Raw genomic sequence first — 14936 nt, 5'->3', positions numbered from 1 at the left:
AAATGAGTGATGACTAGAGGCATGCAAATTTCGTTTTTGACGAAAACACGAAATATGAAATAACATGCTGTGCATTTTTCTATCCTGTTTTGTCACGAAATAATGCGAAATGAACTGCAAAATGCGAAATTTACTCTTAAAGACGAAATTTACCGTTTATATACCGACGCGACACTTTCTGAAGTCTGAAGTATCCTGTGAGTTATGCAATTCACGTAAAATTAATTAATTCTGCTGTAAATATTTGAGAAGCAAAGATGGACCCCTTTACACAGGAACAAACTTAATACTCTGGTATCTACATAAATGTGCTATTAGAAGGGATAAGATTATTTTGTGTAATAAGTGCGGTCTTTAAATCAAATTTAGGATTATATTCACAATTTTAAAACCAAATTGTCATTTTATATAGCACTTTTAATGTGATTATTCACCGCTATAACACCGAAATTTTATTTTATTTACCGCTTTTGAACCCGAAATCTGCTCTGTTTTTGTACCGAAATTTTGCTTTTTTATTTACCAAAAATATGTGCCTCTAGTGATGACATAATGAAATTGATGAATGGACATTCATAAACATCCATGTCCAGGTCGGGATTCGAATCCGGCACCCCTGGCGTCGTAGCGCGATATGCTAACCACTGCACTATGGGGACCGGCGCGACATTATTTAACAACACTCACGGAACACACACTATTGCACAACTATCGAGTATAAGGGCTGTATTACACAACGCGCCACGTCGCCAGGGGTCCCGGGTTTAATCCCGGCCCGGACATAGGTGTTTGTAAGTGTCCCTTCATCAACTCCATCATACCATCACCAATCTTCATCTTTGCGATTAGCCAAAAGTAGCAGAAAGGCGAAGTAAAATAAATCCAATCATTTAATCAATCACAACTGTTCGTCGTGGCGTACGAGTAAAATTATCTTACACCGGCCTTGTTACGTAAACGCTGAACTGAAAGCGACTCAGACTCGAAATGTTCGTGAACGCCCACGACAATGAAGGGACATTGTGTATATTCAGCCGATTGTGACACTCATAGCATTACCAAGACACAACAACTCAGCGGGGTCAACACGGTGGCAACGAAAGAAGACGGAACACGGAAGGAAAACGAAAAGGTCATTGTGTGTGTGTGTGTGTATAAACGTGTTGTTTCTCTTGTCTCTTCGAGAAACGGTAACTTCGGCTGTAGACGACGGGAATTCATGGGACTTCGACAGTCAGGTTCATAATGTCGTGTCCCATGTAATGATGAACCGTAAAGTGGCGAGTTTTATAAAAAAAAAAACTTCTTTCGCGCAAAAGAAAATACACAACACGGCGCTTAACTTGCGCGTCGCAATTTCCTAACTGTACAACGTTGCACTCCTGCTATTGGCTGGTCGCCAAGGACACGCTCACCGTAGCTCCGCCCGATATCGCTTCTAAAACCGTGCGTCGTTTTTATAATGTGTTTTGACCTCCCATGTTTGCAGCTCTTATAAAACCCCAAACCCACCAAATTGTTCATATTCAGCCCTAAGCAGTCACAAGTGTTTAAATTGCTTGTCATGTATCTGCACGAAACAAAGGAAGTCTTTTAGAATACAGCTGGATAGCGAAACTAATGCACAGTGAAAACCCTTCCGTTTCCAACACATCTAATGTTTTGTCTCCCGATATGATCACATTTATATCCAGTTATGTGCCCAAGGAAGGTTGGATGGGTCATAACTCCATTTGACCCAGTATTTCATAAAAAAGAACGTCAAAGATAGGAAAAGATGACAAAATGAGGACTGACCACAAAAAATAGTATGCGTAACCCTTTTCCCTTCCAAAAATCCTGGGCACGCCTCTCTTTACCTCGGACACATTTTTTAAATTCAACTCACCAGAAGTTTTTATCATCTCGTATTGAAGACAAGTAAGATGGGTTCTTTCTGCTGGTTTGGATATTATCCTTTAGGGTGCTGTCGCCTGCCTTCGCACCTAACCTTAACAAAGCCCTAATTTTCTATCCTTGTGACTTTGATCTTCAAGACTTAGGAAGGTTACAGACAGAAGGGACATGCGATACATGTCGTTTGGAATGAACCAATCAACAGCAACGTTTCACACCGTAGCGACACAAGAGGCCGCAGAAACCTACTTTCTAATTTTGAAATCCTCACGATGTGAAACGGTCTCCCTTATTAGGCCACTGTCATTGTCACCTAGAAGTGGTAGCTCTTGTTGACCTCAGAAGAAAAAATCTCCTCAACCGGTGGGAATGCTCCTCAGTTTTCTTCTTTCTCCTTTATTATATGCACTTGTTCACTATACAGGCAATATCTTACGATTTGACGTACACAGGACATGTACTATGTAGACATTTTAACGGAAAATCAGTCGAAGTCAAGGGTGGCTCTGTGGCTCATGGACAATAACTGATCACTAATCGACTGTATGAACTGAAGTCTCATTAACCCATTCTGTTGTACAGATCAATCTGGAAATTGATAAATCCGCAGATAAAACGATTCGTAAATATTACCAGTAGTTCGACTCCTCTTACTAAAGAACGTTCCCTCCCTCGCCTTCCAGAGATTAAAAATTGCAACGAATCGCCCTACGTGTGGTGTGGTGCTACCTTTCTTGCGCAGCTTCCAAATGCTGACAAATCTCTACATAGTGATCAAGTTCGTTGCGACAACACCCAAAGCGCAAGAAAAGTTTACATGCAATATTATCCGTCTTGCCTCGATAATTATTTAGCTCCTTAAATTATCGTCACATTATTCAAGAAGCCAAAAACCTAATTTTTATCTAGTGTAATGAAAGGGGCTCGAGCCCCTTGATCCCCACCTTGGATACGTGCTATTAACAATAACAAGGTTATAGAACATTCTCTGTCTTGCCTCGATAATTATTTATCTCCTTAAATTATTCAAGAAGACAAAATCCTAAATTTATGTAGTGTAAACCGAAACATTTTCTGAGGGGACGGGGGACGGGGGGGGGACTCGAGCCTCTGATTCCCGCCTTAGATAGGTGCTATTAACAATAACAGGGTTATAGAACCTCCATCTTGCCTCGATAATTATTCCTTTCCTTAAATTATTGTCACATTATTCAAGAAGTAAAAAAACATAATTTCATCTAGTGTAAACCGAAAACTTTCTACGAGAAGGGGCTCGAGTCCCCGTACCCCACCTTGAATACGTGCTATTAACAACAACAGGGTTACAGAATATTCTCCGTCTTGTCTCGATAATTATTTATATCCTTAAATTATTCAAGAAGCCAAAATCTTAAATTTATCTAGTGTAAACAGAGAAATTTTCTGAAGGGGCGGAGGGGGCTCGAGCCCCGTACCCCACCTTGGATACATGATATTATCAATAACAGGGTTACAGAACATTCTCCGTCTTGCCTCGATAATTATTTCTCTTCTTAAATTATCGTCACATTATTATATTTCAAGCCAAGGGAAACCAAAAACTTCATTTTATCTAGTGTAAACAAGAAACTTTCGGAGGGGGCTCGAGCACCCTAACCGCCCCTCCTTGGATACGTGCCTGCTTAGGAGTAATACTAACAAATTATATTATCATTATATACAATCACTATATATAATATATATTATCATTATATACAATCATTATATATAATATACAAGGGTTGGAACTTAAATAGTGGCAACACTGCTGTGGAGACACTATGCAATGGAATGTAGTAGTGGCGCTGATAGCACACGTTGTTGACATACCTACCTTACCTCCGAGCAAATGGACTCGCCCGTCCCACGTCACAGGCAGGCGCACAAGCTAGGGAAACACGGTCACTTGTGAGCGAGCGGTCTAACGTGAAGGTCACTAAGTTTTCCAAACAGGAACAAAGGAGTTGGATCAAGATTAAATGTGCCAGAGGTCGTACAGCACGACAGTGTCATCAAGGGCTTCAAGAGGCGTGCGGGGAATCGGCATTGCCGTACAGAACAGTGGCACGGTGGGTAAAAGCCTTCAACGAAGGTCAGCAAACTGTGGCAGACATGCATCGGGCAGGTCGTCCTAGCGTCTCTGAAGAAGAAGTGCAAGCTGCTGTTGCCGCGTTAGTGGACAGTGATCGAAGCATGACGATTCGTGAGCTCGCCCACGAAACCGGATTAGCGCATACGACTGTGCTTCGCATCCTGAAGGAACGCCTGGGCATGCGCAAAATTGCATCACGATGGGTTCCGCATGAGTTGACGGAAATTCAGAAATGGGTGCGTTACGACGCTGCTCAGACGCACTTGGAGCGCTATGAGCGCAAAGGTGAGGCTTTCTTACGCCGTATCGTAACACTGGATGAGACATGGGCCAGATCTTACGAGCCAACACTGAAACGCCAATCCAACGAATGGCGTCATTATGGGTCGCCGCGAAAGTCGAAATTGCGTCAGAGCCCCAGTGTGGTGAAAGTTATTGTGATTCTCGTGTACGACTGTGATGGTGTTATCCTAACGCATTACGTTCCTCCACGGCAGACTGTCAATGCCCAGTATTACTGTTCATTTTTGGAGCATCAACTGCGACCAGCTTTGCGAAAGAAGCGGCGACACTTTCTGCGCAACCCACCCATCATTTTGCACGACAATGCACGGGCGCATACATCGCAAGCTGTGGCTGCTCTGTTCGGTCGATGGGACTGGGAAGTACTGTACCATCCACCATACTCCCCGGACTAAAGTCCTTGTGACTTTGATTTGATTCCGAAGATGAAGGAACCACTTCGTGGCATTCGCTTCAAAAATGTTCCAGATATTCAACAGGCAGTAGACCGCTCCATTCGCACCATCAACAGAACAGGCTCTGCTAACGGTATACTACGCCTTCCACATCGCTGGCAACGGGTTCTACACAACGCTGGTGACTTTGAAGGACAGTAACAGGTACAAACATGTAACTCTTGTGTATCGGTTGTGAATAAATAGTTGCCACTATTTAAGTTCCAACCCTCTAACAATGATGATAACGAACGCTCTACTAAGCCAGAAGCCCCAGGTTCGAACCATGTTAGACCCATCATCAATTTCATCCTTATTCTCATCGTGGCGGTTATCCCAAGAAAAGCGACGTGAAATAATCGATTATTCTACTAACCTCCCCGAGAACGAAGTACTTTGAGTGTTTGATTTGGTATAGTCGATTTTCTTACCTTGACAAAGCTGAAGCGCAACCTTCAGCAGCCTCTGTCCACAACTCTATGCTCGAGGAATGTTCTTGTGGGCTTCTTTGGGAGAAGCAATTACTATTATATTTTTTTTCCATGATCCAATGGGAATCTGAGAACAATAATATGCTGAATGTATTCAGTACATCTACCTTGACCTTAACAATATTGTGTCAATCAAAAAAAGGAAAAAAGAGTTTATGAGAAAATTCATGCTACACTTTATAACTGTGAGGCAGCCACCAGTTTCATTACTATGTGAATAATAATTGTTACGGCCTTGCATATTTCCGTAACAATACAATATAATTATAAATGAACATCTTGAAAGGTAAGAGCAACCACCAGTATCTTCACTATTTGAATATTAATTGTTACGTCCTTGCACACTTGCGTAACATTGTAATGTACGCAGGCACGTATCCAGGAATTCATTTCGGGGGGGGGGGGGGCTGAACACCATATTTATAAGGGGTATAGGTAGAACCTCACAATGCGTAGAATTTTTCAGCGAAAAATGCAGGCTCGACCAGGACTCGAACCAGGGACTCTGTCATACCGTGCCATTGCTCTACCACTGAGCTACCGAGCCGGCCTGGTCTCGTCTGATCTTGGTTTTATAATTGTAAAGGTTCAAGAAATGCAATTGTTTTAATAAATACATTAAGAAGTGGTCACGCAAGAACACGTCATCATTTATATAAAATTGTGACTGTGGTGATTTATCGGGTGATGCTCATCATATTATTTTGGAATGTCCAATTCACTCAGAGAAAAGAAAGACTTTATAAGAAAAGTTTACTTTCTATTGGTACACAAGGTTTAACATTAAGAGGCCTTAGTGATAGTGTGGAGGCAAAAATATAGGGAGCAACTATCCCCTAAATCGTCGCCACTGTTTAAGGCTGTCATTTTTACAAATTGACCTCTTTGTTTCCATGCACTAACATTGTGTGTCGGAATCATCTCAGTATGTATATATGTCCATTTCTTCTCATCAGGCATCAAAACATTTATATACCAGAAGTGTTTTTATGAAGCTGTTACATATGCACAGGATGGACAATCCACTCGACAACGCGAGATTCAAACTGTGGGCTGCGAACTGGATGCAGACAGTTCTCGAATATTTTCTCTGATTCAGGCCTGAACACCACTTTTATAATGTGTCTTGTCCTCCCATGTTTGCAGCTCTTATAAAACCCGAAAACTACCAAATTGTTCATATTCAGCCCTAACCACTCACAAGTGTTCAAAATTGCTTGTCATATATCGACACGAAACAAAGGAAGTCTTCTAGAATACAGCTGGATCGCGAAACTAATGCACAGTGAAAACCCTTCCGTTCTCAACACATCTAATGTATTGTCTCCCGATATGATCACATTCTTACTCATTTATATCCAGTTACGTGCCCAAGGAAGGTTGGTTGGGTCATAACCCCATTTGACCCATTATTTCTTAAAAAAGAACGTCAAAGACAGGAAAAGATGGCAAAATGAGGACTGACCACCAAAAATAGTATGCGTAACCCTTCTCCCTTCCAAAAATCCTGGGCACGCCTCTCTGTACCTTTGACACATTTTTTAAATTCAACTCACCAGAAGTTTTTATCATCTCGTATTGAAGACTGAAGTAAGATGGGTTCTTTCTGCTGGTTTGGATATTATCCTTTAGGGTGCTGTCGCCTGCCTTCGCTCCTAACCTTAACAAAGCCCTAATTTTCTATCCTTGTGACTTTTATCTTCAAGACTTAGGACCGAAGGGACATGCGATACATGTCGTTTGAAATGAGCCAATCAACAGCAACGTTTCACAACGTAGCGACACATGAGGCCGCAGAAACCTACTTTCGACTACTGAAATCATCACGGTGTGAAATCTACCTTAGAAGGGCAATGTCATCGTCACTTAGAAGTGGTAGTTCTTGTTGACCACAGAAGAAAAAATTCTCCTCAACCATTGGGAATGCTCCTCAGTTTTCTTCTTTCTCCTTTATTATATGCGCTTGTTCACTATACATGCAACATCTTACGATTTGACGTACACAGGACATGTACTATGTAGACATTTTAACGAAAAATCAGTCGAAGTCAAGGGTGGCTTGGTGGCTCATGGACACTGACTGATCACTAATCGACTGTCTCATTAACCGATTCTGAGGTACAGATCAATCTGGAAATTGATAAATCCACAGATAAAACGATTCGTAAATATTGCCAGTAGTTCAACTCCTTCTCTTATTCAAGAACGTTCCCTCTCGCGCTTTCCAGAGATTAAAAATTACAACGAATCGCCCTACATCTGGTGTTAATTTTGTTGTGCAGCTTCCAAATGCTGACAAGACAAGTCTCTACATATTGATCAAGTTCGCTGCGACAACACCGAAAGCGCAAGAAAAGCTTACATGCAATATTATCAATAACAGGGTTATAGAACATTCTCCGTCTTGCCTCGATAATTATTTACCTTCGTAAATTATCGTCACATTATTAAAGAAGCCAAAAACATAATTTTATCGAGTGTAATGAAGGGGGCTCGAGCTCCTTGATTCCCACCTTGGATACGTGCTATTAACAATAACGGGGTTATAGAACATTATCCGTCCTGTCCCTTTAATTATTTATCTCCTTAAATTATTCAAGAAGCCAAAATCCTAAATTTATGTAGTGTAAACAGAAACATTTTCTGAGGGGACGGGGGACGGGGAGGGGGACTCGAGCCTCTGATTCCCACCTTAGATACGTGCTATTAACAATAACAGGGTTATAGAACCTCCATCTTGCCTCGATAATTATTCCTTTCCTTAAATTATTGTCACATTATTCAAGAAGTAAAAAAACATAATTTCATCTAGTGTAAACCGAAAACTTTCTACGAGAAGGGGCTCGAGTCCCCGTACCCCACCTTGAATACGTGCTATTAACAACAACAGGGTTACAGAATATTCTCCGTCTTGTCTCGATAATTATTTATATCCTTAAATTATTCAAGAAGCCAAAATCTTAAATTTATCTAGTGTAAACAGAGAAATTTTCTGAAGGGGCGGAGGGGGCTCGAGCCCCGTACCCCACCTTGGATACATGATATTATCAATAACAGGGTTACAGAACATTCTCCGTCTTGCCTCGATAATTATTTCTCTTCTTAAATTATCGTCACATTATTATATTTCAAGCCAAGGGAAACCAAAAACTTCATTTTATCTAGTGTAAACAAGAAACTTTCGGAGGGGGCTCGAGCACCCTAACCGCCCCTCCTTGGATACGTGCCTGCTTAGGAGTAATACTAACAAATTATATTATCATTATATACAATCACTATATATAATATATATTATCATTATATACAATCATTATATATAATATACAAGGGTTGGAACTTAAATAGTGGCAACACTGCTGTGGAGACACTATGCAATGGAATGTAGTAGTGGCGCTGATAGCACACGTTGTTGACATACCTACCTTACCTCCGAGCAAATGGACTCGCCCGTCCCACGTCACAGGCAGGCGCACAAGCTAGGGAAACACGGTCACTTGTGAGCGAGCGGTCTAACGTGAAGGTCACTAAGTTTTCCAAACAGGAACAAAGGAGTTGGATCAAGATTAAATGTGCCAGAGGTCGTACAGCACGACAGTGTCATCAAGGGCTTCAAGAGGCGTGCGGGGAATCGGCATTGCCGTACAGAACAGTGGCACGGTGGGTAAAAGCCTTCAACGAAGGTCAGCAAACTGTGGCAGACATGCATCGGGCAGGTCGTCCTAGCGTCTCTGAAGAAGAAGTGCAAGCTGCTGTTGCCGCGTTAGTGGACAGTGATCGAAGCATGACGATTCGTGAGCTCGCCCACGAAACCGGATTAGCGCATACGACTGTGCTTCGCATCCTGAAGGAACGCCTGGGCATGCGCAAAATTGCATCACGATGGGTTCCGCATGAGTTGACGGAAATTCAGAAATGGGTGCGTTACGACGCTGCTCAGACGCACTTGGAGCGCTATGAGCGCAAAGGTGAGGCTTTCTTACGCCGTATCGTAACACTGGATGAGACATGGGCCAGATCTTACGAGCCAACACTGAAACGCCAATCCAACGAATGGCGTCATTATGGGTCGCCGCGAAAGTCGAAATTGCGTCAGAGCCCCAGTGTGGTGAAAGTTATTGTGATTCTCGTGTACGACTGTGATGGTGTTATCCTAACGCATTACGTTCCTCCACGGCAGACTGTCAATGCCCAGTATTACTGTTCATTTTTGGAGCATCAACTGCGACCAGCTTTGCGAAAGAAGCGGCGACACTTTCTGCGCAACCCACCCATCATTTTGCACGACAATGCACGGGCGCATACATCGCAAGCTGTGGCTGCTCTGTTCGGTCGATGGGACTGGGAAGTACTGTACCATCCACCATACTCCCCGGACTAAAGTCCTTGTGACTTTGATTTGATTCCGAAGATGAAGGAACCACTTCGTGGCATTCGCTTCAAAAATGTTCCAGATATTCAACAGGCAGTAGACCGCTCCATTCGCACCATCAACAGAACATGCTCTGCTAACGGTATACTACGCCTTCCACATCGCTGGCAACGGGTTCTACACAACGCTGGTGACTTTGAAGGACAGTAACAGGTACAAACATGTAACTCTTGTGTATCGGTTGTGAATAAATAGTTGCCACTATTTAAGTTCCAACCCTCTAACAATGATGATAACGAACGCTCTACTAAGCCAGAAGCCCCAGGTTCGAACCATGTTAGACCCATCATCAATTTCATCCTTATTCTCATCGTGGCGGTTATCCCAAGAAAAGCGACGTGAAATAATCGATTATTCTACTAACCTCCCCGAGAACGAAGTACTTTGAGTGTTTGATTTGGTATAGTCGATTTTCTTACCTTGACAAAGCTGAAGCGAAACCTTCAGCAGCCTCTGTCCACAACTCTATGCTCGAGGAATGTTCTTGTGGGCTTCTTTGGGAGAAGCAATTACTATTATATTTTTTTTCCATGATCCAATGGGAATCTGAGAACAATAATATGCTGAATGTATTCAGTACATCTACCTTGACCTTAACAATATTGTGTCAATCAAAAAAAGGAAAAAAGAGTTTATGAGAAAATTCATGCTACACTTTATAACTGTGAGGCAGCCACCAGTTTCATTACTATGTGAATAATAATTGTTACGGCCTTGCATATTTCCGTAACAATACAATATAATTATAAATGAACATCTTGAAAGGTAAGAGCAACCACCAGTATCTTCACTATTTGAATATTAATTGTTACGTCCTTGCACACTTGCGTAACATTGTAATGTACGCAGGCACGTATCCAGGAATTCATTTCGGGGGGGGCTGAACACCATATTTATAAGGGGTATAGGTAGAACCTCACAATGCGTAGAATTTTTCAGCGAAAAATGCAGGCTCGACCAGGACTCGAACCAGGGACTCTGTCATACCGTGCCATTGCTCTACCACTGAGCTACCGAGCCGGCCTGGTCTCGTCTGATCTTGGTTTTATAATTGTAAAGGTTCAAGAAATGCAATTGTTTTAATAAATACATTAAGAAGTGGTCACGCAAGAACACGTCATCATTTATATAAAATTGTGACTGTGGTGATTTATCGGGTGATGCTCATCATATTATTTTGGAATGTCCAATTCACTCAGAGAAAAGAAAGACTTTATAAGAAAAGTTTACTTTCTATTGGTACACAAGGTTTAGCATTAAGAGGCCTTAGTGATAGTGTGGAGGCAAAAATATAGGGAGCAACTATCCCCTAAATCGTCGCCACTGTTTAAGGCTGTCATTTTTACAAATTGACCTCTTTGTTTCCATGCACTAACATTGTGTGTCGGAATCATCTCAGTATGTATATATGTCCATTTCTTCTCATCAGGCATCAAAACATTTATATACCAGAAGTGTTTTTATGAAGCTGTTACATATGCACAGGATGGACAATCCACTCGACAACGCGAGATTCAAACTGTGGGCTGCGAACTGGATGCAGACAGTTCTCGAATATTTTCTCTGATTCAGGCCTGAACACCACTTTTATAATGTGTCTTGTCCTCCCATGTTTGCAGCTCTTATAAAACCCGAAAACTACCAAATTGTTCATATTCAGCCCTAACCACTCACAAGTGTTCAAAATTGCTTGTCATATATCGACACGAAACAAAGGAAGTCTTCTAGAATACAGCTGGATCGCGAAACTAATGCACAGTGAAAACCCTTCCATTCTCAACACATCTAATGTATTGTCTCCCGATATGATCACATTCTTACTCATTTATATCCAGTTACGTGCCCAAGGAAGGTTGGTTGGGTCATAACCCCATTTGACCCATTATTTCTTAAAAAAGAACGTCAAAGACAGGAAAAGATGGCAAAATGAGGACTGACCACCAAAAATAGTATGCGTAACCCTTCTCCCTTCCAAAAATCCTGGGCACGCCTCTCTGTACCTTTGACACATTTTTTAAATTCAACTCACCAGAAGTTTTTATCATCTCGTATTGAAGACTGAAGTAAGATGGGTTCTTTCTGCTGGTTTGGATATTATCCTTTAGGGTGCTGTCGCCTGCCTTCGCTCCTAACCTTAACAAAGCCCTAATTTTCTATCCTTGTGACTTTTATCTTCAAGACTTAGGACCGAAGGGACATGCGATACATGTCGTTTGAAATGAGCCAATCAACAGCAACGTTTCACAACGTAGCGACACATGAGGCCGCAGAAACCTACTTTCGACTACTGAAATCATCACGGTGTGAAATCTACCTTAGAAGGGCAATGTCATCGTCACTTAGAAGTGGTAGTTCTTGTTGACCACAGAAGAAAAAATTCTCCTCAACCATTGGGAATGCTCCTCAGTTTTCTTCTTTCTCCTTTATTATATGCGCTTGTTCACTATACATGCAACATCTTACGATTTGACGTACACAGGACATGTACTATGTAGACATTTTAACGAAAAATCAGTCGAAGTCAAGGGTGGCTTGGTGGCTCATGGACACTGACTGATCACTAATCGACTGTCTCATTAACCGATTCTGAGGTACAGATCAATCTGGAAATTGATAAATCCACAGATAAAACGATTCGTAAATATTGCCAGTAGTTCAACTCCTTCTCTTATTCAAGAACGTTCCCTCTCGCGCTTTCCAGAGATTAAAAATTACAACGAATCGCCCTACATCTGGTGTTAATTTTGTTGTGCAGCTTCCAAATGCTGACAAGACAAGTCTCTACATATTGATCAAGTTCGCTGCGACAACACCGAAAGCGCAAGAAAAGCTTACATGCAATATTATCAATAACAGGGTTATAGAACATTCTCCGTCTTGCCTCGATAATTATTTACCTTCGTAAATTATCGTCACATTATTAAAGAAGCCAAAAACATAATTTTATCGAGTGTAATGAAGGGGGCTCGAGCTCCTTGATTCCCACCTTGGATACGTGCTATTAACAATAACGGGGTTATAGAACATTATCCGTCTTGTCCCTTTAATTATTTATCTCCTTAAATTATTCAAGAAGACAAAATCCTAAATTTATGTAGTGTAAACCGAAACATTTTCTGAGGGGACGGGGGACGGGGAGGGGGACTCGAGCCTCTGATTCCCACCTTAGATACGTGCTATTAACAATACCAGGGTTATAGAACCTCCATCTTGCCTCGATAATTATTCCTTTCCTTAAATTATTGTCACATTATTCAAGAAGTAAAAAAACATAATTTCATCTAGTGTAAACTGAAAACTTTCTACGAGAGGGGGCTCGAGCCTCCGTACCTCACCTTGGATACGTGCTATTAACAACAACAGGTTACAGAACAATCTCCGTCTTGTCTCGTTAATTATTTATCTCCTTAAATTATTCAAGAAGCCAAAATCTTAAATTTATCTAGTGTAAACAGAAAAATTTTCTGAAGGGGCGGAGGGGGCTCGAGCCCCGTACCCCACCCTGGATACATGCTATTATCAATAACAGGGTTACAGAACATTCTCCGTATTGCCTCGATAATTATTTCTCTTCTTAAATTATCGTCACATTATTATATTTCAAGCCAAGTGAAACCAAAAACTTCATTTTATCTAGTGTAAACAAGAAACTTTCGGAGGGGGCTCGAGCACCCTAAGCCCCCTCTTGGATACGTGCTCAGGAGTAATACTAACAAATTATATTATCATATATACAATCACTATATATAATGTAACAATGATGATAACGAACGCTCTACTAAGCCAGAAGTCCCAGGTTCGAACCATGTTAGTCCCATCATCAATTTCATCCTGATTCTCATCGTGGCGGTTATACCAAGAAAAGCGACGTGAAATAATCGATTATTCTACTAACCTCCCCGAGAACGAAGTACTTTGAGTGCTTGATTTGGTATAGTCGATTTTCTTACCTTGACAAAGCTGAAGCGCAACCTTCAGCAGCCTCTGTCCACAACTCTATGCTCGAGGAATGTTCTTGTGGGCTCCTTTGGAAGAAGTAATTACTATTATAATTTTTTTCCATGATCCCATGTGAATCTGAGAACAATAATCTACTGAATGTATTCAGTACACCTACCTTGGCCTAAACAATATTGTGTCAATAGAAGAAAGGAAAAAGCGTTTATGAGAATATTCATGCGACACTTTATAACTGTGAAGCAACCACCAGTTTCCTTACTATGTCAATAGTAATTGTTACAGCCTTGCATATTTCCGTAACAATACAATATAATTATAAATGCACATGTTCAAAGGTAAGAGCAACCACCAGTATCTTCACTATTTCAATAATAATTGTTACGGCCTTGCACATTTGCGTAAAATTGTAATGTACACAGGCACGTATCCAGAAATCCATTTCGGGTGGCTGGACACCTTCTTTTTAAGGGGTATAGGTAGAACCTCACAATGCGTAGAATTTTTCAGCGAAAAATGCAGGCTCGACCAGGACTCGAACCAGGGACTCTGTCATACCGTGCCATTGCTCTACCACTGAGCTACCGAGCCGGCGTTGTCTCGCCTGATTTTTCGCAGGCCGGTTCGGTAGCTCAGTGGTAGAGCTATGGCAAGGTATGACAGAGTCCCTGGTTCGAGTCCTGGTCGAGCCTGCATTTAAGCATAGGGGTCTTCAAAATAGTTTCAACATTATTCCGAGGAGATTACAAATTCCAATTGTTTCACAAGTAAAATATCTAGGTGTATACTTTGATGCTTCATTATTATGGCAATATGAAATAAATATGATGGAAAGTAGATCCGAAAAAAATATTTCATTTATTTAAAGCAATGGCAAATACTGAATGGGGAGCACATCCTACCAGCATGCTTATGTTTTATAAGAATTATTATCGCGCAGTATTAGATTATGGATTAATGGTCTTGTGTAATCTTCCAGTAACAAAACTTGCTCCACTAGAAGTCCAGCAACGGAAAATTCTAATATAGTGGTATATATGGAGTTTGTAGAATGTTCGGTTTCTGTCAGGATAAAGTTAATCGAAAAAAAAAATGTTATTTAAAATTCAACATTCGCCATGGCATCATTTCATTGATGTTTTCTTAGATCTTTTAGATCTTCGTGATTCAGGAATAACCAATGATAAATCAGATACGCTTTGGGTACAACTATTTAGTAAATATCACCATGAAAGTAGTCAAGTACTCATAGCAAGATCATTGCCAGTGTACACGTTAGAATTTCTTACACTACCAATTCAAAATACGAGGGTTGG

At 41.2% G+C, this 14936-nt stretch overlaps 1 protein-coding gene across 1 annotated transcript in view; it reads right to left on the bottom strand.

Annotated features, from left to right (window-relative positions):
- The window catches only part of LOC146003810 (acyl-CoA Delta-9 desaturase-like), a 52311-nt gene that overhangs the window by 29540 nt on the left and 7835 nt on the right, over positions 1–14936 (bottom strand). The window lies entirely within an intron of this gene.

Source organism: Lepisma saccharinum, chromosome 20, assembly GCF_977018435.1.
Source record: "Lepisma saccharinum chromosome 20, izLepSacc3.1, whole genome shotgun sequence".
NCBI lineage: Eukaryota > Metazoa > Arthropoda > Insecta > Zygentoma > Lepismatidae > Lepisma > Lepisma saccharinum.
Note: the sequence above shows the minus strand (reverse complement) of the source record. Positions and strands in the feature narration are given on the sequence as shown.